The sequence below is a fragment of the Ipomoea nil genome, unplaced genomic scaffold (assembly GCF_001879475.1).
Source record: "Ipomoea nil cultivar Tokyo-kokei standard unplaced genomic scaffold, Asagao_1.1 scaffold1179, whole genome shotgun sequence".
Classification (NCBI taxonomy): Eukaryota; Viridiplantae; Streptophyta; class Magnoliopsida; order Solanales; family Convolvulaceae; genus Ipomoea; species Ipomoea nil.
In genome coordinates, this window is record NW_017617607.1 from 1,654,332 (window position 1) to 1,678,628 (window position 24,297).

Below are 24,297 nucleotides of genomic sequence, written 5' to 3' on the forward strand. Positions count from 1 at the left end.
CGTATTTGACACAAAATTATAATTTTTAGCGACAGGAAAAATCTAATATAATGACGGGATTTTTCATCATTACAAGAATATAAAGAGAGAAAATTATGCTAGTGAGTAGTTTATTAGTGACGGGATTCTGTCACAAAAAGAATGTTTTAGTGATGGTAAATATACTATCACTCTATGCTTATTAATAGTGTCATATCTCGTCACTATTTGTTTTTAACCTCGAAAGAAATAATTATAGGCCGTGACGGTAAATTTCTCGTCATTAAAAGTCTTTTATGATGGTTTTTGAGTTTTTAGTGACAGTTTTACCTCTCACTAATGAACAATTTTCTTGTAGTGTTCAAAATCCTAAAATTAAAAAACCTGCTCAAAACAACTTTTTTTAATTAATTTTTTGATAAAAGAATTATACCAAACAGCTAATTTTCAAACACTTTCTACAATCAATTAATGTTATCAACTAGTTATACCCTCTTACCCAAACAGCTAACAACCATTTACCAAACAGGACCTTAATAATTGCATACTAAAATGCTTTATACTTTAAACAAATAGTAACACAATTTGTTAAAGTCAGTAATAATCTAGTGCAAAATAAATAGATAGTCTATAAGGAATTATCCAAATTAATTTGATTTCTCAAATTTAAAACTTTATTGTTTCTAATTTAATTAGTTTAATATAAAATATAATTTATGTTATAAATAATAATATGTTAGTTCAATTTAACATTAATCTTTAAAAAACCAATTTAAGTATTTGAAAATTAATATATATTTAATATGAGTCTTGTTTCAATCCTCTCAATGAGATCTTTAAACACTACTGGAAATTATGGAATTTCCGACCACCTGAAAATGATCTTAAATCAAGTTGATACCAAAAAGTGATCGGAAATAGCAACAAAGATTTTTCTGGATACCAAAAGTGGTCAGGACAAGGCTTTCAACTTGATTTAAGATCACTTTCAGGTGGTCGGAAATTTCATAATTTCCAGTAGTGAAAATAGAATAATTTATATTTAATAATATAAATTTTAAATTTAAGTATTTAATAAAGTGAAAAAATACATAAAAATAAATAAAGGATGCGTTTGGAATTGAATAAATAAACAATTAAGGACAAAATAATAAATTTAACCCTACTCTCACATTTAGGTAATTGCCGCTGGGTTCGAGAAAGAGAAGATGGCGGAATAGTAGAATTGCTATATATTAGAAGAACTCAGTATTTTACACACTAGAATTCATTTTCCCTTTCCATATATTATTAGGAAAATGATCCTTTATCATTTTTATTTAATTCTTTGTATTCTTATAAATACATCTCATCATCATGTACTTTATATTATCATAAATTGATCAATAATAACATCATTCTCAGAACTATTGTTCTCATCTAGTATCAGTAGATCAAACGATCCATAGACACAAATCTTACCAAGAAAAAAAAAACCGTTGTCGTCGCCGATCGGTGACACCTCCTCCTTTTCGGTTATTCTTCTCATCTTATAGAAAATGATGTTTTGACGCTATTTTGGATATGCTCTTATTGTAAATTAATTTTGATAGCTCTACTAAAATATTATTAATCAATTTAACCAACAAGTCATTAGTTTATTAGCATTATATTAATATATGATGTGAAAGGATTTTTGTAAAATAGATAAATAATATGTTCTTCTCAAAAGGTTGAATTCCCAACCCTAGCAGAGTATTTGGGAGAATGTAAATCATGATAATTTAACTGAATCAGTTAACCAGTTAGTTAGACCAGAAGTCCCATCACTTTGAGAGATTACTCCCAAATTGCTGCTAGTGAGATTTAATCCTTAATTATTCTTTTCAAACTCCACCTCTATAATCAGAGAGGAGATAAATAATATGTTTCACAAAATGAATTTTAGTTAATGAATATTAAAGAATAGGGATTAAGCATTAATGAGTAAAAATGTAAAATAATCGTGTGCTTTTGGCTGCCACAATGGCGGCTGCGTTGCGGGTACCCCACGGCTGGCCGTTCACTGAATGAAGTCAATTTACCTTTGTTTGTATGCTAAATGTAATCAACTATTAAATCCCGCACGTCAAGAACGAAAGACGTTAGATTTAGCAGAGCAAATTGGAGTCACGTCATATCGTGCATACTTATCACATTGTAAGCATTGAAAATTTAAATAATGTTATTGGGAAATGATGGATATTTATTTAATTATTAAATTAATTACTTTAATTAGATTAATTAGATTAATATTTATTAAATTGAGTTAATTAAATGGTTCAATAAATATTTAATTGGCCTAATTACTTAATTAAGAGTAATTGAATGTTGGATTGTTCGGCGCAAGATAGTGGAATATTTAATTGATCCATTTGTATTAATTGGGCTACTTAATTAGCGGATTTTGACTTGATTTGGCACATCAAAATTATATGTGGATTATATAATTTTGAAGAAATTTAGATAATTGGATATTATTTGAAATTGGATGAAAATCATGAATCGTGATGGCAAATTATTGTATGGACCATGGTCCACACATTGTTATGTGGACTATAACAAAAAGTATATTTTTAATATACTAAATGTACATTATTTTTGCACTGAATGTACATTATACAATGTTAGGAATAGAATTAGATTTTGATGATACCAAACTTGCTAGGATTGTATACCCCTATTTACATTTTGTTTTAGAACTTTCGTTGCAAACAAAAGTCATTGTAACTCAATGTATAATTTGCACGAACCTTAGTTGAGACTAGCATGATAGGTCTACTTGAAGACATGAAGACAAAGAGAAGAACGAGAGATCAATTCAGACCGAAAGATGGAAGGGTTTAACTCTAGAACAATCATCAAATGACAAGGAAGGACGAAAGATAAGGTCTATCTTTCATAGTAACCTTTCCGAGACAACAAGTCTAAGTCAGATTTGTAAAGACAACTTTCATTAAGTGAAGTAATAAGAATGTTGTCTATGTCTCACATCTGGGCAATCATCCTAGACAAAAGGTGTCCTAGGAATGATACTCACATAAACCAAGGAGCATTAAATGATTGGTACCATCTTGTTAGTGAAAAGGACAAAAAGCCATGGTGCTTTTTATCATCAATGGCTACATAGTACAACCAAATTAAATGCTTCATGCCCACTGGTCTTTATCCGCTGGTTATAGGTTCGAAATTTCATCTCCCTCCAACGGATGAATTTCTACTCACCTATAAATACCTCTCTTCACCATTGAAGAATGTGCTGATTGTTCAACAAATTTTATCCTTAGAAAAGCTCTTTAAACAAGCTCATTAATAAGCTTTTCATAATCAGCGTGGTACACTTGTGAAATTTTCAAAGAGGTTCATCCTACATCTACACTTCACAAACTTGAAGAAGTCTTGCATCTTTTCTCACGTGAAGATTTATCCAGTCAACAAGACAAGACTTCAACCTGTTGGAGAAACACAACATTATCTTTCCAACACTCAACTCTGAAGAAGAAGTTGATAGAGGCGGAGTAAACTCGAGGAGTTGAAAAACCTACCAAGTAGTTGTCCAGCTTAGTGATCAAGGAAGCTAGCTTGGAGTAGTTTGTACTAGGTGTGATAGTGCAAACCCTTTCACAAGTTGTGAAATAAGAGTGGAGTATGCTACGTTAACAGCCGAACCTATAAAAATCTCTCTCTCCATCCCTCTTTACTTTCGGTTGATTATCTTTCGTGCATTGCATTTCATACTGACCCAACGATAATTCTCCATAATGAAACTGTGCAAAGTTCAAACTAAAACAAACAAGTTATTTCGTTGTGCATCACTCCGAAAGGAGTTGCTTTGAAAAATCGAGTAGAGTCTATACACCCCCCGCCCCCTCTAGACTCTCCTTTCGACCCTACCGGGCCTATGATTCGAGCATGAGCCCAAAGAGTCTGAGGAATCAGAAACGAGAAACATCGCTCTTGCTGCAAGTCAACAACCCTCTACCTCAAGCAGGTCAAACTCTAACTCTACTGATTTCTTATCTGACGAACAGTTTTCCATGTTTGTGCGAAAGATGAAAAAGGTTCATGAGGAAAAACAACTTTCAAGATCATCAAAAGTTTCCAAATTCTTCCAACCGAAGGCAATCCGAAAGATCACCTCAGTCTTCGAAACAAGAAATGGTGAATGCACAAGCGCTATGCTACAACTGTAAAAAGTCAAGACATTTCAAAGCAAATTGTTCTCATCCTATAGTTCGCAAATACCAGGACCAGGAACCTAGCATGAGCTCACCGAAAGATGTTGCTGAATCCAGCAAAAGAGGTGGTAAACAAGAGTCAAGTTGTAACACCCTCGATTTTTACCACAATTTTTAAAGCTTAAATTCAAAGGTAAACATCTAATCATCAAGACACAAAGCAAGCGAAAGCTATATAAAATCGGTAAACGTTATGCCACACCCATAAACCATGGGTGCACAGGCTAGTCAACAACAATCTAACAAAACATAACAATACTAAGGCGCACAGGCCAACAAGGATAATCGTCTAGCAAGGGATCTATTCTATCTAAGTCCACATCTAGCGCGCTCGGCATCTACTCAAAACCTGTAAAAACATGGGGATAACACCTAGTCAGCGAATATTGCTGGTAACGCATCAATACGCGTTAAATATCATATATAGATAGATATAAACAAAACCATTTGGAACAGGAATACAATATATATCGTTTTAAAACCCAAGAGAGAAGTCAACACCAAAGACTCATCAATCACTCTCAAAAGAAACGAGGATCACCATCCTCACAACAACACAAGACCACAAACATGAAAGATAACACAACTCAAGATGCATTCTACTGATCACAAAGTAGGATACATCAAGACATGCTCATAAGAAAGGAATTCACATTCACACGGTGACAACTACATGTCACAAGTTACATAGTTCCAACCTTATGGCTACCCCCGACCTTATTTCGGTTCCAACCATTACCTCCTAGTGCCACCCTGTACTTCTGAGTCCAACATTTTGCCTCCGGGGACAGTCGTCCCCCCTCCAACAACCACCCACATTACCACCGAACTCTCAGTACACGAGGGTACCATTAATTTCATACACACAACCGCCAACTCGTGAGCAAAGCTCAATTAACAAACCGTCAATCTCAATCATAGTCACACAAGGTCATCATCATTACCAAGAAGACTAAGGTTCAACAATAACCTAAATCAAGTATCAACAAAGGGTACAACGATTTGCATACGTTCACATCATAGGAATCAATCAAGAGATCACAATAAAGACATGAGACCATACTCAACAACAAAGGATTACAATCCAACACCAAATGATTGTCAACACAAGTTGCCAATCCCAATGAGAAGGAACAAACCACACATACTAGCATTTCAACATCAAACTAGCATGCTTATTAAACGGGTAAAACAAAAGTAGTTCCAAAGAACGTTCAAGACTCACGTTAGCCCAACGAATCACAAAGTTGGACCCTTAGCATGATTCAAGACACCAAATCCTATCATGGATTCCTAACACACCGTTCTAGACATACGAAACATCAAGAAGACTCACAAATAGCCCAATAAATCAACAACGGGAGGTCAAAACATCAATACTGAGGAGAAAGAATCACAGGGAACAAATCCCCGGCCAAGTCCACAACGTTCCCCGCCGGTGGGCCACGGGTGTACCTCCACTCGCGGTTCCGCCCGTGGGTACATACCCGAGGCAGCCACGTACCCCGCGGGTAGGGCGGCGGGTAGGCCTTTGCGGGTACACCCTCCTGTACACAATAATCCCTTCGGGGATTTTCAACAACAATGCCAAGTCCAAGTCCAAAACACCCAAAATCTCACACATAACAACAATATGACTTGAACCCAAGAAATAGCCAAGCAATGGCATTCAAGAACCCTAAGAACAAGCTCTAAACATGCATCACCACAAGATACTGCATCAAATCTCACAAATCAACACAAGAATCACAAGTAGAAGCCAAGAATCATCATATAAGTAAGAAAATAGGTTTTGTAAAGCATGGGTTATCTTTGTAGTCTAACAACTTCCTCTTTTCACCCGTAAAAGCATTTCCTAGAGCTCTTCTTCCACACCAACTTCTTACATAAACCAAAACACAACAAAGATCCTAACTTTAGAAAAAGACAACTAAAAGAAGGTTAAAAACACCAAAAAGCTAAGGATCTTACCCTTTCCTATGCTCAAGATGAAGAAAGTAGGAATCTTGAAAGAAAATCTTGCAAGACTTGGATGCTCAATTTCTAGCTTGGAGAAGAAGCTAAATCATTTTAGAGAGAGGCTAGAGTTTTTGAGTTTTAGATTGAAGGGTGAATGAAATGAGAGTGTCTTGCTAGGTTAGCTTGAATCAAAATTCTTAGGTAGAAAGACATTCCTACCCTTACTAATGTTGGAAAGACAAGGGAACAAGGGCACAAATCAAGAAGCACAAGGTACAACCCTTTGACTTAAGTCACTAGTCAAAATCTAGTCCCTCGACTATTAAATTTCAGGATTTTTAGAAATAGATTAGCAAGGAAACTTGGACTAATTCTTCAATTAATCCTCGATTAGTGTTTGGATTTACGTGGTGTCACACAAGACAACCTCGACATGAAAGGAGAAGGAAAGCTCTTATGTCTGCTTAGCCAAGAGGAAGATGTAGATGATCTATGCCTAATAGCTAATGAAGATGAGGTAAATTTTCAAACCTCCTCTTCTACTCAAATAGAAACCAGCTCTGAAAGTGAAGGAAATCCAAATGAAACTATCTTTGAGATGATGCTGGATTCAAGATAACCAAAAACACATACTCCAAACTAAGAGAAGAGAACTCTCGACTATTGATCAACTACGATGAGCTAAGGCGCGTTAGAATCAGTAACATTAAGCTAGCCATCACCAATGATCAGCTTGAGAAGCAGGTTCTTCTTCTAAAGGAGCAGTGTACATAAAGAGAGTTACGGGAGCAACATCTGCGTGAGGTTCTTGATTCATTTAACAATTCATCCAATCTAATGGATCGATTAGTGAGTGGATCAAAACCGCCAGGGGAAAGAACCGGAATTGGTTACGACCCCAGCTCCTCATCACATATCTTGTTGAACAAACCTACAGACAATTACTCACATGAAAGTTTTAAGTCTGCATTTGTTCAAGGCCCTACCCAAATGTTTGAGCCTATGACTCAGATTAACAATGGCAATAAACCACAACCAACAAGCCAACCGAAAGAAAAGGCTGTACAACGAGTTGTGGAACCTTCAAATGGAAGATTCTTGAAAGGCAATCCTAGACACATTGCAAATGTCAAAAGGAATGGACCGAAAGATAATAGACCTAGTCTATACTATCAAAAGGGTCAGCCTACAAGGATTGACCAAATGAGGGTAAATCCGAATGTCACTCAGAGGCAAAATCGTTTTATGCATCAACGAAAGAATCCTTCACAAAGGAATCAGAAAGATGAATGAAACAGACATGCTAAGCCCAAGAGGTTACTTAGAAGACTAATGACGGGCAACGGATGGGGTGGACCATCTGAAGAAGATTGGCTTGTTTATCCCGAACCCTTATCAAAAGCAAAATTTGAAAAGATTCACATGTATAAACAAACCAACTATTCTAAGCAGTATCGCAATCCACCAGATGCCTATTTTCAAAGTCGATACAAAGCCAAAAATTTTGCTAAAATTTATTATGCTTATCGTCTATTTAATGGATACAAAGGACCGAGGATGAGTAATACCAACTCTAGGTTCGTGTGGATCCCAAAACTGTCTACTAACCCTCAAGGACCCGAAATCGAAGGGGTACGTAAAATTGCATAATTTTTGATTTCAGGAAAAACAAGTCATATGGTATGTCGACAGTGGATGCTCAAGACATATGACCGGAGACAAATCAAATTTGAGCAACTATAAAGAAATTTATGGACCAAAAGTTATATTTGGAGGAGATTCCAGTGGAAAAACATGAGGAACTGGAGACATCATTAAAAATGGAATGATCATTCGGGATGTCTCACATGTTCAAGGACTGAAATTCAACCTACTAAGCACCAGTCCATTTTGTGACAAGGGGTACAAAGTCGAGTTCTCCAAAAATGAATGAAGTAATCAGCACTGGAGATGGTGACACAGTTCTCACAGCAAGACGAAAGAAAAACATGTATGTCGTCAATTGGGAACTCTCTAAAGCTAATGTTTGTCTTGTTGCTAAAAGTAATGCAGATTTAAGATGGGAATGATACAACAAGATGAATCACCTAAACCTCAAAACTATCAACAAATTAGCGAAGAAAGATCTTGTAGAAGGCTTACCAAAAATACCATATATCAAGGATAAAGTGTGTGATGCATGCCAGAAAGGAAAACAAATCAAAGCATCGTTCAAATCCAAGTCTATTGATACAAACTTTCGACCACTAAGTCTTCTTCACATGGATCTGTTTGGACCAATTGATCCAGCTAGCCTAAGTGGACGAAAGTATTCACTAGTTGTAGTAGACGACTACACAAGGTACACCTGGACGATGTTTCTGAGAAAGAAGAACGAAACTGAGAAAATGTTGCCAGAACTGCTAAGACAACTACAAACTGAGAAAGAAGTGAATATCATTAGAATAAGATAAGATCAGATCATTAGTATATATAGATTTTGGATCCGGTGAGGTCATAGGAGTTGGTGTGTGTTTAGTGTGGTGGTGGTGGTGGTGGTGGGGGGGGGGGGGGGGGTTGGGGTTAATATCCGGTGTTCAATGGGTGTAAGTATTGTCGGTTTTTTGGGGCTTGCAGTGACTGCGTTGGCCGGCGGTTGGTGTGGCAGTGGTGTGGGACTACCGGGTAGGAGTTGTGGGTGGTGTTCCGGTGTTGGATTATTGCGGGTGGTGTAGCAGCAGTCGGTTGCGTTGCGTTGTTTGGGTTGCCGAAGGGGGGATGGGGTGTGTAACACCCCTAATTTTTAAAACTTTTAAAGCTTAAGGAATAAAGGCGAATCTATCATTAATTTCCAAACAGAGCATAAACTAAGCATAATAGTCGGGGTGCTATGCCACATCTAAGCTAGAGAACTTAGATGCACAGGCTAAACTAACTAAACAAGGCATAAACCACAATTAATATCCAAATACAAATTAAGGCACGCATGCCATCTAATCAAAACTAGAACTATCTAAACTAAGTTCACGGATCCAACTAGCGCGCTCCGAAGCTACTCATCAGTACCTGAAAAACATGCGGTGTAACAACCGTCAGCGAATAATACTGGTAACCCACTCCCACACATTAAGTACAATATAGGTAGATATAGGAAAATCATTTTGAAACCGGAATACATATATAACCTAAGAAACTCTAGCTTTAAAAACAGGATCAAGACTCGAGACACTATCAATAAGGCAACGTTTCGAATAGTATAGAGATACTAGCATGCATCCTACGTTTGCAAGGCATAATAGACAAGTAAGCTCATAAATAGCAATTAAAGGCAACAATGCGATCCAATGACAATCAATTAGCAAGTAATCATCAAAGCACACAATCCATCTTCTAACCTTATACCAAGTTCCAACCTTTACTCCTCTCCATCCTTATATCAGTTCTAACCTGTACATCCAGGCCACCCTTATATCGCCTCCCTTATTCCTCCGGAGCATGCATGCCCCACACCGAAACCACCAACATGGTAACACCGAAGTGCAATTCGCATGATCCATGTCTAAAATGCCTATAGCACTACAATCAAGGGGTCAGCGCATATAGCTCTGGAATGGCACCGCGGCGCTTATACCCTGACCCAAGCCTTTAGCCAGCAAGTCTAAAGAGTGGTCCGTGCCTTTAGCACGATAACCGAGCACTCGTTGTGCTATCCGCCAACAATTCATTTCGACCAATCACAATCTCATTATCATCAATCTCAACCATCATTGCGCAATGATCACAATACCCATCATCATTCAATCAATCAATCATATAATCAACAATAACAATCAAGGTACAATAACAAACGATACATGCTACATACAAATTCCTAGAACGGTACTCAAAACATCATACGAGACTCATAAACATCAAACGGGGTACAACAGGACAAGGGGAAACAACAAATGGGGAAAAACAGGCCACCGCACCACCACATTCTAGCGGGTGGAGGACCACCCGCCGGTGGGCAGTCAAGTTTCCAGCGGGTGCCCGGCGGGTAGTCGATTGCCCGCTGGAATTGGGCAGTCAGGGCCGCGGGTAGGTGGCGGGGGTTCGCTTCCCCCACCTACCCCCCACTGGTACGAAGGTAAATATTCGGTTCGGTGTTCGTTCGTGGAACCCAAAACCATGTCCAAACACATTCCAACACGTATCAACAATAACACGGATTCGATTAACAAAGATTGAACCAAGAATCATTCCAATTACATTCTAACACGATTTCTAAACATGCCAAGAATCGACATCAATCACATAACGGTTCAGGAGCATCCGGAACCTCAAGAACATTAAGAAATCTATATACAAAGCCCTAAAGACAAGTCCTAGACTAGAATCTATTAGGACTCTTATATTAGTTGTTCGTTAGGACTCTTTATCTACTCTCTATATTATCACTTGTTCAGACTCAGTTGTATTTTGGATTCAATAATATTCAATAATCAAATCCTCATCTGGTATCAGTTTCCAGGTTTCTTCCATGGGAGACAACAATGACGGTTCTGTTCGAGAATCTACTGAACGGACTGTGTCCGAGGTTGCTCCCGTTCATCCCCACCCGGTTCCGAGTCTATCTTCGGCGCATCACTTCGTCTCGCTTAAGCTTACCGTTCACAATTATTTATTTTGGAGGACTCAAATGCTTCCGTTCTTGGAGGGGCAGGGTCTCCTTGGTTATGTGGATGGTACGCACGCCTGTCCGACCAGTGCAGCGCCGGTGGAGTCCACGGCGGACAACAGCACTGCCATAGCATCGGGTTCAGCTTCGGAGTGGCGTCGGCAAGACAAGGCCATCTTGTCTCTTTTAATTTCGTCGCTGTCCGATGAGATGATGCACATGGCTGTTGGTCGAACCACTTCCCGTGCCTTGTGGTTGGCCATTGAACAGGAACTCGGATCGGCGACAAGGTCTCGAGCCCTGCGGCTTCTTGGCGAGTTGCAAGCCCTCACTCAGGGGGAGTCTTCTGTCTCGGACTATCTCGGTCGAGCACGGATGCTTGTAGAAGACTTGGCGCTTGCCGGCCGTCCGATCACGCTGGATGATCAGAATATATATGTTTTTCGCGGGTTGCGGCCGGAGCTTCGTCCACTCGTTGCACCCTTGACGCATGGCTCTCCGGTGACGTTGTCCGAGCTGTCCGACTACCTTACTTCTCAGGAATGGATTTGTGCAGCCGGCGGCGGTGGTGTTGGATCGCCGGCAGCTATGGCCGTGAGCCACGGCCGTGGTGGCGGCCGCATGAATGGCGGGCAGAATCGTGGTGGTTCGGGCAGTGGCGTCTCGGGCAGTGGTGGCTCGGGCGGTGGTGGCTCGGGTCGCGGTGGCTCAGGTGGTGGCCGTGGCCGGGGTCGGGGTCGGTCCGATGTGCGATGTCAGATTTGTGATAAGCAAGGGCATTCCGCGTTGACTTGCTACCGCAGGTATTCTGAGTCACCCGGTCCTCAGGTTCACATGACTTATTCCGGAGATGTGGGTGGCTCGGTTGATTCTCATCAGTGGTTTCCTGACACGGGTGCCACGATCTATGCTACACCTGACTCCTCGGTGTTGACTTCCGCTACTGGCTATGATGGTTCTGACACTCTACGGGTTGGCAATGGTACAGGTATGACTATACTTAGTGTTGGTACTGCTTCGATAGCCTCTTCTCGTAAGCTTTTTCATTTAAATGATGTCTTGCATGTCCTTGGCCTGTCGTCCTCTTTACTTTCTGTTCAGCGTTTTGCTAGGGATAATCGTGTCTTTTTTGAGTTTCATTCTGAGTATTTTCTTGTGAAGGATCTCTTGACCAAGGAGGTGCTTTTTAAGGGGGGCGCGTCGGGCGGTTTATATACTTGGCCTGTTTCCTATCGTAGTCCGTCTGCTAATGTTGCTGCGCGTGTCTTGTCTTCTACTTGGCACCAGTGGCTTGGTCATCCACACACACGAGTTCTGCGTCAAATTTTACAGTTGTCTGGTGTTAGTCAATTTAATTCTAGTGAATTATCGAATGTTTGTTCGTCTTGTCATTTAGGGAAATCTTTCCGTTTTCCATTACCTCGTGTTGCTACTTCTAGTACTCGTATATTAGAACTCGTTTATACTGATATTTGGGGCACTGCGCCAATTACCTCTGTTAATGGTTTTCGTTATTTTGTTTTGTTTGTGGATGACTTTACGCGTTTTGTTTGGTTTTATTCTATGCGTGCGAAAACCGATATCTATGTTATTTTTGAGCGTTTTCGCTCTCTTGTTGAGCGTTCATTCTCCCATAAAATAATTTCCATTCAATCTGATTTAGGGGGAGAGTACAAAAAGCTCCACTCTACGTTTGTGTCTCTTGGTATTCGTCACAGGCAGTCCTGTGCGTATACGCATGAACAAAATGGTCGGGTAGAGCGTCGTCATAGGCATATAGTGGAGACGGGGTTGGCCTTAATGGCTCAGGCTTCAGTTCCCTCTCGTTATTGGGATTTTGCGTTTGAAACGGCAGTCTATTTAATTAATAAGATGCCTACTCGGGTTTTAGACAATGAGTCTCCTCATTACCGTCTGCATCGATCCCCTCCGTCTTACTCCTTTTTGCGTGTGTTTGGTTGTCTTTGTTTTCCTCTACTACGTCCATATAATCGTAATAAATTGCAGTATCGTTCGTCTCCGTGTATTTTCTTGGGCTATCCTGACTCTTTCCGTGGCTATCGTTGTCTAGATACTGTCACTAATAAAGTCTTTATCTGTCGCCATGTGCGATTCGATGAGGCTGTTTTTCCATTTGCTAGTGCTGTATCTACGCAGGTTGTTGCTAAGCCTCGGGCTGTTCCGTGGGGTGTTGCCCCCATTGTTGGTGTTCCTGCGCCGGTTTTGCCTGCTAGGGAGGAGCAGCCGGTTTCTATCCACGTGGTTCAGGATTCGGATTCTAGTGAGCGGACAGTATCTGATTGTGGACAGGTTGCTCGTCGTGGTCGGCCACGTCGGGGTCGTGGTGCCAAGGTTATCGGGCCGCGGTCTCATGTGATGGGTACACGGAGTATGGGCCCTAAGGATCATGTTGCTTTGTTCACTGCTGCTGATGATCTTGAGCCCACATGTTATTCACAGGCTGTGCGCCATCCAGAGTGGCGTGAGGCCATGGATGTGGAGTTTAACGCTTTGCTACAGAACCATACATGGCGTCTTGTTCCTTACACTCCGGGTATGAATGTTGTGGGGTGTAAGTGGGTATTTCGGGTCAAGCGTAATGCAGATGGATCTGTTGAACGCCACAAGGCCCGGCTGGTGGCTAAGGGTTTTAATCAGGTTGCCGGGAAAGACTTTTTTGAGACATTCAGTCCGGTTGTTAAGCCTACCACTGTTCGGCTTTTGCTTTCCTTAGCTTATTCCCGTGGGTGGTCCATTCGGCAATTGGATGTTCACAATGTGTTTCTGAATGGTTCTCTAGCTGAGACGGTGTACATGCGTCAGCCGCCTGGCTACGAGGACAAATCCAAACCGGATCATGTGTGCTTTCTGCAACGTTCTCTTTATGGTTTGAAGCAGGCCCCTCGTGCTTGGTTCACTCGGTTGCACGATTTTCTTTGTTCGGTTGGTTTTGTTCCTTCTAAAACTGATGTGTCGTTATTTATCTATTCTGATGGTGCTGTGCAGTTGTATTTTTTGGTGTATGTCGATGACATTCTGGTCATGGGCTCAGATCCACAGCGGGTTTCTGGTATTATGGCCAAGCTGGCTGCGGAGTTCAAGATTTGGGATATGGGGGCTCCATCGTTTTTTCTTGGCATTGAGACTGTGCCTCTCTCGGATGGTATTCTACTCTCCCAGAGGCGTTATATTCAGGACATTCTTAAGAGGGCCGGCATGGTGGATTGCAAGCCGGTTTCGACCTCGGTTTCGATTGTTCGGTCTGATGATGCTGACACTACTCCTTATGCCGACCCTACTCATTATCGCAGCATTGCGGGTGCCCTGCAGTACTTGACTGTGACTCGGCCTGATTTATCTTATGCAGTCAATAGACTCTGTCAGCACATGCAGTCTCCTACCACGACTGATTGGAGTCTGATGAAGCGGGTGTTAAGGTATGTTAAGGGCACTCTTGGTCTTGGTCTTCGTATTCGCAGGTCTCTGTCTTCTGCTGTCCATGCTTTTTCTGACTCGGATTGGACTGGCAATCCGGACGATAGAAAGTCTACCAGTGGCTTTGCAGTCTATGTGGGCAGCAATCTGGTTTCCTGGTTGTGCAGGAAGCAGCGCACGGTGGCGCGTTCGTCTACTGAGGCTGAATACAAGGCCTTAGCTGATGTCTCGGCTGAGGTTACGTGGCTTGTTTCGTTACTTAAAGAGATTGGTTTTCCGCCGGCTTCTGCGCCAACTCTGTGGTGTGACAACTTGGGTGCCACCTACCTCTGTTCAAACCCGGTGTTTCATGCCCGAACGAAGCATGTGGAGATTGATTATCACTTCGTCCGTGACAAGGTTGCCAAGAAGGAGCTTCAGGTTCACTTTATTTCTACGAAGGATCAACTGGCAGATGTTTTCACCAAGGCTCTTCCGTCAACTCGATTTTCCTTTCTACGGGACAAACTCAATGTTGCAGCTGCTCCATCTTGAGTTTGAGGGGGAGTATTAGGACTCTTATATTAGTTGTTCGTTAGGACTCTTTATCTACTCTCTATATTATCACTTGTTCAGACTCAGTTGTATTTTGGATTCAATAATATTCAATAATCAAATCCTCATCGAATCAACACCCGAGCATGCATAAACCCACCCAAGAATACCAAGAACATCACAACACGGGATTCACGATATAAACCCTAGGGACAAGCTCTAGACATAATTAAATACAAGATCAAACTAATAACCACACAGGGCCATCAAGAATATCAAGAATAGCAATAATTCACCATATAAACCTAAAGACATGCTCTAACAAGATATACATACAAAATCACACAATCAATCAACCAACGGAGCCAATCAATAAACAATAGCAAGGAAAATAGGTTTTGTAAGACATGGGTTACCTCTTAGCCTTAAATAATCCTCCCTTGGCTACTAAGGTTCTTCTCAAAGATTTTCCTCCTATTGATCTCCCTAGGCTTGGTGATGGGAAATTCCTGGCTAGGTTTCTTGGACAATTTGTGTATTAGGACTATGAGAGGGGGAAAAGATTCTAAATGCTTTCTAATATGCTATTTATAGAACTAGGAATCCTAATTAGAATCTGAATGGTAAATGCCCACTTCCTTTATCCCTAGTAGGCTCAAGACTCTAGTTTAGGTAAGGGTCCACGATCCATGGTGGACCACATTAATTAATTAAAGGGAACCCTAATCAAATTAAATCCTTTTTAATTATTATTAACGGGATTAATTCAACAATTAATTCCGAATTTGAATGTCGTAACACGGGGTGTTATAGGGTGTTCCGGGGGATTCAATTTTGGAGTAGGGTTTTGTGAACCTTTCTCGAAATTATTATTATTATTATTATTATTATTATTATTATTATTATTATTATTATTATTATTATTATTATTATTATTATTATTATTATTATTATTATTATTAGAATTCCAATTTTTTGGGTTATTTTTAAAGGAAGAGATTGGTGGAACAGTAGTCATTCTTTTTTTTTTTTTTTCTTTTTTTTTTTTTTGTGCACCATAATTGGAATTAACGGTGGTGTGTGCGTAGATGTTCAGCTGTGTTTGCATTTTATTGTAAGGGCATAACAATTTTGCTATATGTTTATTTATTTATTTTGGTTTGTGTTTTAAAATAAATTGTAATCAGGGTGCGTATGAGTCATTGTTTTTTTTTTTTTTCTTTTTTTGAGGTAAAGTTTTATGGAATGAATGTTGAGAAGTTTTGGCCGTGTGATTTTTAATGGTGGTGAGTGCGTATCTGCTTAACGGCGTGTGCATATATGTTACTGTAGTCAATGCTTCTGTCTCTTGTTTAGGGTTTCGGCAAGATCTCTTCTAACTCTAGGGGTGCGTATAGAATGGTACGTACATTGGGGAATTAAGGGGGTGCATATGGTTGTTATCTGTGAGGTGTGCATACTGATGGTATGGCGTGTGCGCGTAATTGTGTGATGGACTTTGCATAGTTGTGTTTTTTAAAAAAATTGGTTGATGTGGGTGAATGCATTCCGTTTTTTGGGTTTGTTGTTAATTAAAAAAATTATTTGTGAACCTTGACTTTGAGTTTCTTCATGTAGGGTTTTATTCCGGATACTTAAGACAAAACCAACATTATTGAACCCCAACGTTCAAATATGACCAACCAACGCACACACTTCCCCACACCAACGCACACACGTAAATTTGGATCTTAAAAATACAACATTATGCACAAGCCTAAAACGTAGAACGCCTCAACGAATTACTAATTACAATATTACGCACAAACCTCATGCCAACAACACACACACACCAATTACTACTCCCATATGCTACACAATATTTAATGTGGAATATACAGATGTAAATCAATATAAGCTAAGGTGGATTTGATGAATGGGATACGAATTAGATGGGGAATATTAAGTTTATAAAAATAAAATATAATATAATATATGAATTCAAGTATTCAAAAAAAATAACACCAATTTTTTAAATATCTCTTTAAAAGAAATACAATTATCTAATCATCCATTTTTGTAATACACGTGATTAGTTTAGGGACTTAACGCACAAGGCTAAAACGTAGAATGCATCAACGAATTACTAATTAGAATATTATGCACAAGCTTAAAACGTAGAACGCACCAACCAATTAGTGATCAAAGTATTACGCTCCACACCCCAAAATAGAGCATGTAATCAAAGTCTGTAGTTAATTGCTAGAGCCTAGAACATGCAGCCGCCACAAAACCCAAAAACCGACAACACCAACACCCATTGACGGCGGATATAAACCCCCTGTAACATCAACACACTGAACACACACCATCCCACACCCACGCCTACCACCAACACCAACAACCTTAAAACCTAAGTCATTATATAGAATGAAAAACTAAGCAATAGAGAAGACCGTACCTTGAACCCCAGCGGAGGAAGACCCACGCCGACGCAATGACCGCCTGGATGATGAGGATGAGGAGCCGTCCATGGAGGAACACGGTGAACGAAGACGGGCAAGAGAGACTGAGATTTTGCCGAATGTAGACGAGCGAGAGAGACTGATAGGCTACCAAATGAAGACGATCAAGGAATGGAGATACTGAGGAATGTTTGTCTAAAGGAGCGAGAGAGACTGATGGCCTTACAAAAGGAAAAAAAAATACAAGGCGAATCAACTTCAAAAAGGCAGGAAATTAATGCGTATGGCTAATTACAACCGTACCCCCATTAATATACACAGACACTAATTTAACCATGATCCCAAATACAAATCACATTCGTTAAAAAATAAAAATAGACGCTCAGGATCGAGTCTCACGATCTCATTTTTAATAGGGGCCTCACCGGATCCAATATATATATATATATATATATATATATATATATATATATATATATATATATATATATATATATATATATATATATATATATATATATATATATATATAATTTTAGAAATTGGACTTCAAGATCATGGTGGAACTACTTCTATATTATATGTATATTATGTATATTATATAGAAGTAGTTCCACCATGATCTTGAAGTCCAATTTCTAAAATAATAGATATGGGCAGCGATGATCTCAAGAAAATAATTAATGGTGGATGGTGTGGGTGGAAGAAATCTGTCGATAGCAAGGGAAAGCATTATTTCTTCTTGCATGATAAGTTCTATAATCTCTTGCTTTCGCAGAGGCCTAACATGGTATAGATATTTGGTGAGAGCTTCATCATAGTATACTAGTTGTTGTGTTCAATAGGAATGGATTTTTTTTTAAAAAAAAATATATACTAGTTGTTGTGTTCAATAGGAATGGATTTCTTTCATTTTTTTTCCATTTGTTATAATAGAAGCTGCAGGTCGACAGTGAATGTGGTTAAATATGTTTAGAACTGATTGAAATATGTTTTGCAAAAAAAAAAACAAAAAAAAAAAAAAAACAAAACAAAAACAAAACACGACATGATGCAAAGCCCCGGTCCTGTAATTTGCACACGCCATACTACACCAATGCATGATAGTAATGACGCGCGTGCGTAGCCGAATAGAGTTCGATGAATGACTTGACCTGAATTTTTTCCCCCTTTTTGTTAGTGTTAGTAAAGGTGGATGCAAGTTAGGCAAGCAGTATGTGCATTGTACATGACTACATAAAATCACAAACACAAGACAAGTGTTATCACACAAAAAGGAATAGCACTCCACCTACCCAGTAAATTAAAAAACAAAAAATGAAATGCACAATTCAATATCTACTATGCACTTTATATCCACTCGAAAATGCAAACGCGTATACAAAATCATATTCACACACCAATGCACAAGTCATATCAGACCAATGCACACGGCATACCACACCAGACCAATGCACACGGCATACCACACCAATGCATACACCCACTACATCCATGCACCCACCAACAAATAACAATTACGGAGTAACTAACAACATAAATATCAAAATCAGATTCGTATAGTGCATTGGTGTGTGTAAATTATTGGATGATGTCTGCATTGTTGTGTAGTAGCGTGTGCGAATCACTTGTCGCGTGCGTTACATCATGTAGCTTTTTTTTGGTGTTGCTAATTAAAGGGTAACGGGGTGTGTGCATTGGTGTGTTACGGCGTGTGTAAATAACTGGGTGGGAGTCTTCGCATCATGTTGTGTGTATTATTTTTTATTGTGAGTAAGTCGGGGGTATACGAATGTAATGACCATGTGTGTGCATTCATGACATAATAGACTTGGCATAATGTTTTTTTTTTTCCGCTATTAAAGATTGCAACAACACTTGGCCTGTGTGTTACTATGCATGTAAGTTTTTTATTGCCTAAGTAATTACTAACGGTGTAGTGTGCATTGATGCGTGATAGTGTGTGCAAATTATGTGACACCCCGTAATCCAAATTTGATTAAGGGATTAATTAAGTAATTAATTGATAATTAATCATAATTCAATTGGTAATTTAATTCCTTAAATTTCTGAAAATTCAATAGTCGGGGACTGGTAATTGACTAGTCAACCCAAAGTCAAAAGTTGTACATAAAGCTTTGTGAGTTGTTCCCTTGTTCCCTTACACATTTCATCTTAGTAAGGGTAAATAAGACATTTCCTTGGAAATAGTCTTTCAAGCTAACCTAGGAAGACACATTTCATTTCTTCAAACACTCTCTAAGAGAAAAATCATAAGCTCTCTCTCTTCTCTCTAAAAGCTAGTTAGCTTTCTCTCCAAGCCACACCTAGGGCTACCAAGATCTTTCAAGTTTTCCTTCAAGATTCTACCTTTCATACTTTTGAGCATCTAAGAGGGTAAGATCTAAGCTCCTCTTGTGTTTTTAGTGTTTTCTAAGGTATCTTTTTATAAAGGTGAAATCTTCATGTTGTTTTGGTGTGTTCTTGAAGTGGGTGTGGAAAGGGAACCTTATTGGGAGCCTTGTGGAGTGTTGTAAGTGAAGGATAAGTCTTCAAGAGGTAACCCATGCTCTACAAAATCTATTTTGCTTACCTATTTGATGATTCTTGGATTCTACATGTGATTTTGTTATGAAATGTGAGTGTTGATGCATTGTCTTGTGAAAATGCATATCTAGAGCTTGTTATTAGGGTTCATGTGTGCCATTGCTTGGCCATTCCTTTGATTCAAGTCATTTTGTTGTATTTGGTGAGATTTGGCATGTTTTGGACTTGAATTTGAGCTTGAAGTTGAAAATCCCCGAAGGGATTATTTTGTACAGTTGGTGTACCCGCGGGCGGAACGGCGGGCAGTGGCCTACCCGTCGCCCCACCCGCGGGGTACATGGCAGGTGGGTGTTGGTACCCGCGGGCGGAACCACGAGTGGGGGTCCACCCGCGGGGTACATATGAGGCTTGTGCGGGGATTTGTTCCCCGTGATTCTTTTGACTCGGTATTTTGTCTTTTGACTTCTCGATGTTCTTTTGTGGAACTATTTGAGCGTCTTCTTGGTGTTTCGCATGTCTAGAACTATATGGTAGGGATCCATGTATGTTTTGGTGTCTTGAATCGTGCTAAGTGTTCAACATTATGTTTCGTTGAACCATGATGAGTCTTGTGTGTTCTTCGAAACTACTTTCGGTTTACCCGTTTGATGAGCATGAATGTTCGATGTTTAAATGCTAGCGTGTGTGTTGTTTGTACCTTCCTATCGTTGATGATAACTTGTGTTATTCATCGTTGTAGTTGGATTGTGATCCACTCCTTGATTGAGTATGGTTTCATATCTTCATTGTGATCCGTTGATTGATTCTTGTTGTGGTGTGGTGTGTGTGGCTGTACCTGGATTGCACGATTAATGGTATGGGACATTAGTCACCAAGGTACGGCAGTGGTCCTCGTGGTGGCCATGACGTGTTTATGGAGGTTGTGACCTTTGTGTAAGGTTCACGTATTTATTTCTGGGATAACATGTTTTATCCAGGGCATGTGTTGCCATGTGTGATCGGTACCCTCGTGTACTATGAAATCGGTGGTTCTGTTGGAGGGGGAACGACGGTTCCCGGGGGAATAAGGTTGGACTTGGTGTACAGGGGTCCTGGAGGTAAAGGTTGGAACTAGACATAAGGTTGGGGGTAGCCATAAGGTTGGAACCCGGCATAAGGAAGGCATATTAATTCGTGACGAGTGATGTCACGAAGGCTTGTGTAGCCGTGGTTGTGTAATTCTCTATTTGTGACGTGTGATGTCACAAAGGCATGTGTTGCCAATGGTTATGTCTTTACTCTCTTGTGTTATGCATGTCGGGTGTTAATCTACTGTGTGATGGTAGATTATGCATTGAGCCGTTCTTGTGAGTCGTTAATACTTCTTGTGGTCTTGGGATGTGTTCCCGTGTCTTTGTTGTGAGTGCTTAGAGTCTTGTGTTAACCTCTGCTCTTGGTTTTAAACTTATATATATATATATATATATATATATATATATATATATATATATATATATATATATATATATATATTCCGTTTCGCAAATGATTTCACATACGTATATCCTATCTATGTATGATATTTCACATGTATTGGTGGGTTACCAGCATTATTCGCTGACCGGACGTCGTCCCATATCTTATATGTTTCTTTCAAGTGCTGAGTAGACGAGAGCGTGGTCTAGAACCTATTAGCTTAGATCCCTTTATTTTGAGACGTTGTGGCCTGTGTGCCAATGTTAGACATTAGTACTCCTGTTTCTGAATGAATTTAGATTGTGAATTTATGCAGATGTTTCGCCTGTGCGTTCACCTTTGAGTGGGCGTGGCATAGCACCCTTTATTTTCTATTCATATATTCCATGTTTAGTCTTTCGCTGTGTATGATGTTATGGCTAGTTATATGCATGTTTAAGGTTTAATTTAGCATGGAAATTAGGGGGTGTTACAGTTGGTATCAAAGCCTAGGTTGATAAAGTCTAGACTTCTAAGTGGCTAAGTGTGGTTTGAGACCTTAAGGTGACCTTAAGAATCTAAGTGTTAGGCTTAGGATTCTAGGATGCGCGGTGAGCTGAGCATTGTTTTAGCTATTTTCTTTTTTGTTGTCCTGTTGGTAACCGTGTTGTTGTTGTAGAAGTTTGCGATGCCTACTCGTCAACGTGCGCGTACTCCGAAGACCCCGACAAATGAGCAGCTTGCCCATAACCTACAACAGTTGACGCAGACGATGCAGACTCTTAGTGAGGCGTTGCTGAACAACCACCCCGTGCCACCTCCTCAACCTGCCGGGCATAGGGACATGGGTCGTCTTGTGTCGGGCCACAGACCACCGACCTTCGCGGGTGAAGAAGATCCGGTTGTTTTGGAGGAGTGGATGAGAACGTTTGATAAGATCTTCTCGGTTGTTGGTTGTCTGGAAGAGCGGAGGGTAGAACTTGCAACGTTCTACTTCTATCATGAGGCCGATCTATGGTGGATACATGAAGGTCCAGCCTGCCTTGAGGAGCCCGAGTTTGGTTGGTCGGCGCTGAAAGATCGGATGCGTGAGAGGTTTTATCCAGCGCATGTGCGAGCCGCGATGTACGAGGAATTCCTTCATCTTCAGCAAGGATCTCTATCGGTGGTTGAGTACCACAAGAGGTTTCTAGAGCTTGCGCGCTTTGCCCGGATGCTTGTGCCTACCGAGCTCGCCAAGGTTGAGAAATTCGTTGCTGGCTTGAATTATGAGGCACGAAAGGCCTTGACCGTGAGTAGGCCGAGCCCTTTGAAGGATGCTTATGTGAGTGCCGCGGATTTGTATCGTGTTCAGCAGCTTCAACGAGGGTCTTATGAGCTTGCAAGAAAGAGGACCGAGAGTGGAGGCTCTTCCACCTACAAGAAGTCGCGACCGAGTTTTCAAGTCAGGAATGCATCATCTCCAACCCAAGGGCCCAACCGAGTGGAGCATGGAAATCAAGTCAAGACGTTCCCTTGTCATCGATGTGGGAAGGTGCATGCGGGTCAGAGCTGCAATGGCTTTGTGTCACGATGTTTTCGTTGCGGAGATAGGGGCCACAAGGTTGCCGAGTGCCCTCAGCAAGCCAATCAAAGGGCTTTGCCGCCACCCCCAGGAGTCGGAGGAGCAGCAGGAGGTAGTTCAAGCCGTGGAGCAGCCGGAGCCAGGCCATCGGGGAGAGTCATTGTGATGGGACGATCGCAAGCGGAGACCGAAGGCTTAGTGGAGGAGGAGCTGGCAGGTAACCTCTTTTCTAGCCTACCCTTGTCTTTAGAACGCATCTTGTTCCTTGTTACCCTTGTGTGTTGTCTTGTGTCCTTCGCTGTCTTCTTGAGTTGCCTTGTTATCTTTGTCACGCATTTCCCCGAGTGAATGATTCTGTTGATTATAGTTGTAAACCTTCTTTGATGAATAATTCTCTTAGCTTTTGCGTAAGTCTTTTTATAAAGTTAGTTGCTTATCCCTGAAATGAGTCATGCTTGGGTTAATTCCATAATCTTTGCACATGAATATGTTTGCAAACCTTTCCTTTGAGAACCACCTAAATTTCTCCAAGTATTCTTTGATTTTGGGAATAGGAAACCCATAAAAAAATCCTTTCTTGTGTAGCCTAAAAGACAAGTAAAACATTTATTTGCAAAACTTGAGTTTCAAACCCGGGTATACTATTTACCAACCCAACCCTTAACCATTTGCACTAATTATATTTCTTAAAACCTACCCAATTTTAATTCCATCTAAAACCATAAATTTTCACTTTACCCAAATCCCCAAATTAAATCATCTTCTTTCCCAATTTTTCCCCAAATCCCTAAATCCCCAAATTTTTCTTCTCCTTTCCCCTCTTCCTACCCGTGACCAGCCGAAGAACCCCCCCAACCCGCTACCCCCTTCCACCCGTCACCACCACCTGCCACCGCCGGACCCCGTCGCCGCCGTCGCCTGCCGAAGTTCCCCCGCCGAGCAGCCGCGTTCGTCAGAAACCGAGGAGAGCAACGAGAGAGAGAGAGAGCCGTCGAGAGAGAGAAAAAAGAAGAGGAAAGTTGTGGGCTTCTTTTATTGAGCTTTGGGTCATCTCCTATCATGCCTAGAAGATTAAGTTTGGTTAAAAAGGTGGAATGGGTGGATGCCCATTACCTCGTTCTTGAAGGTAAAGCTTTCGACCCGGAATCTTTTCCTAATTCTTTGTCGGATATGCTTAGATTTCAAGGGTTGTTAGATGGGTTCCTCGCCATAAGGGTCGAGACATACCCAAGTTTGGTTAAGGAATTTTATCGTCACATGGTTGTGACAAAGGATGGTGATAAGCTTGAAATCACCTCTAAAGTGAGGGGTGTGAAAGTGGTTTTATCTGAAAAGAGGCTAGCTCAGCTTCTGAGTTTATCTACTTCGGGAGTTGCTCAGTACAGTGGTAACTCGTGGATTAGTACGGACACCATGGGGTACCGGGACTATTTGAGTTATTTGTTGGGTCGCACGAGTGATTTCACTCAAGCTTCAAGACAGGAGAAAAAGTGGTTGTCCGCTGAG

General features: G+C 40.5%; 1 long non-coding RNA gene across 1 annotated transcript in view; it reads left to right on the forward strand.

The window, feature by feature from the left end:
* LOC109183842 overlaps positions 1-22,896 on the forward strand; it is a 23,126-nt gene extending 230 nt beyond the window's left edge. The window contains exons 2-3 of the long non-coding RNA XR_002054640.1: positions 6,971-6,973; positions 22,886-22,896. This is a non-coding gene — a long non-coding RNA (uncharacterized LOC109183842). The remainder of the gene's footprint in view (positions 1-6,970; positions 6,974-22,885) is intronic.
* The last annotated feature ends 1,401 nt before the right edge of the window (positions 22,897-24,297 follow it).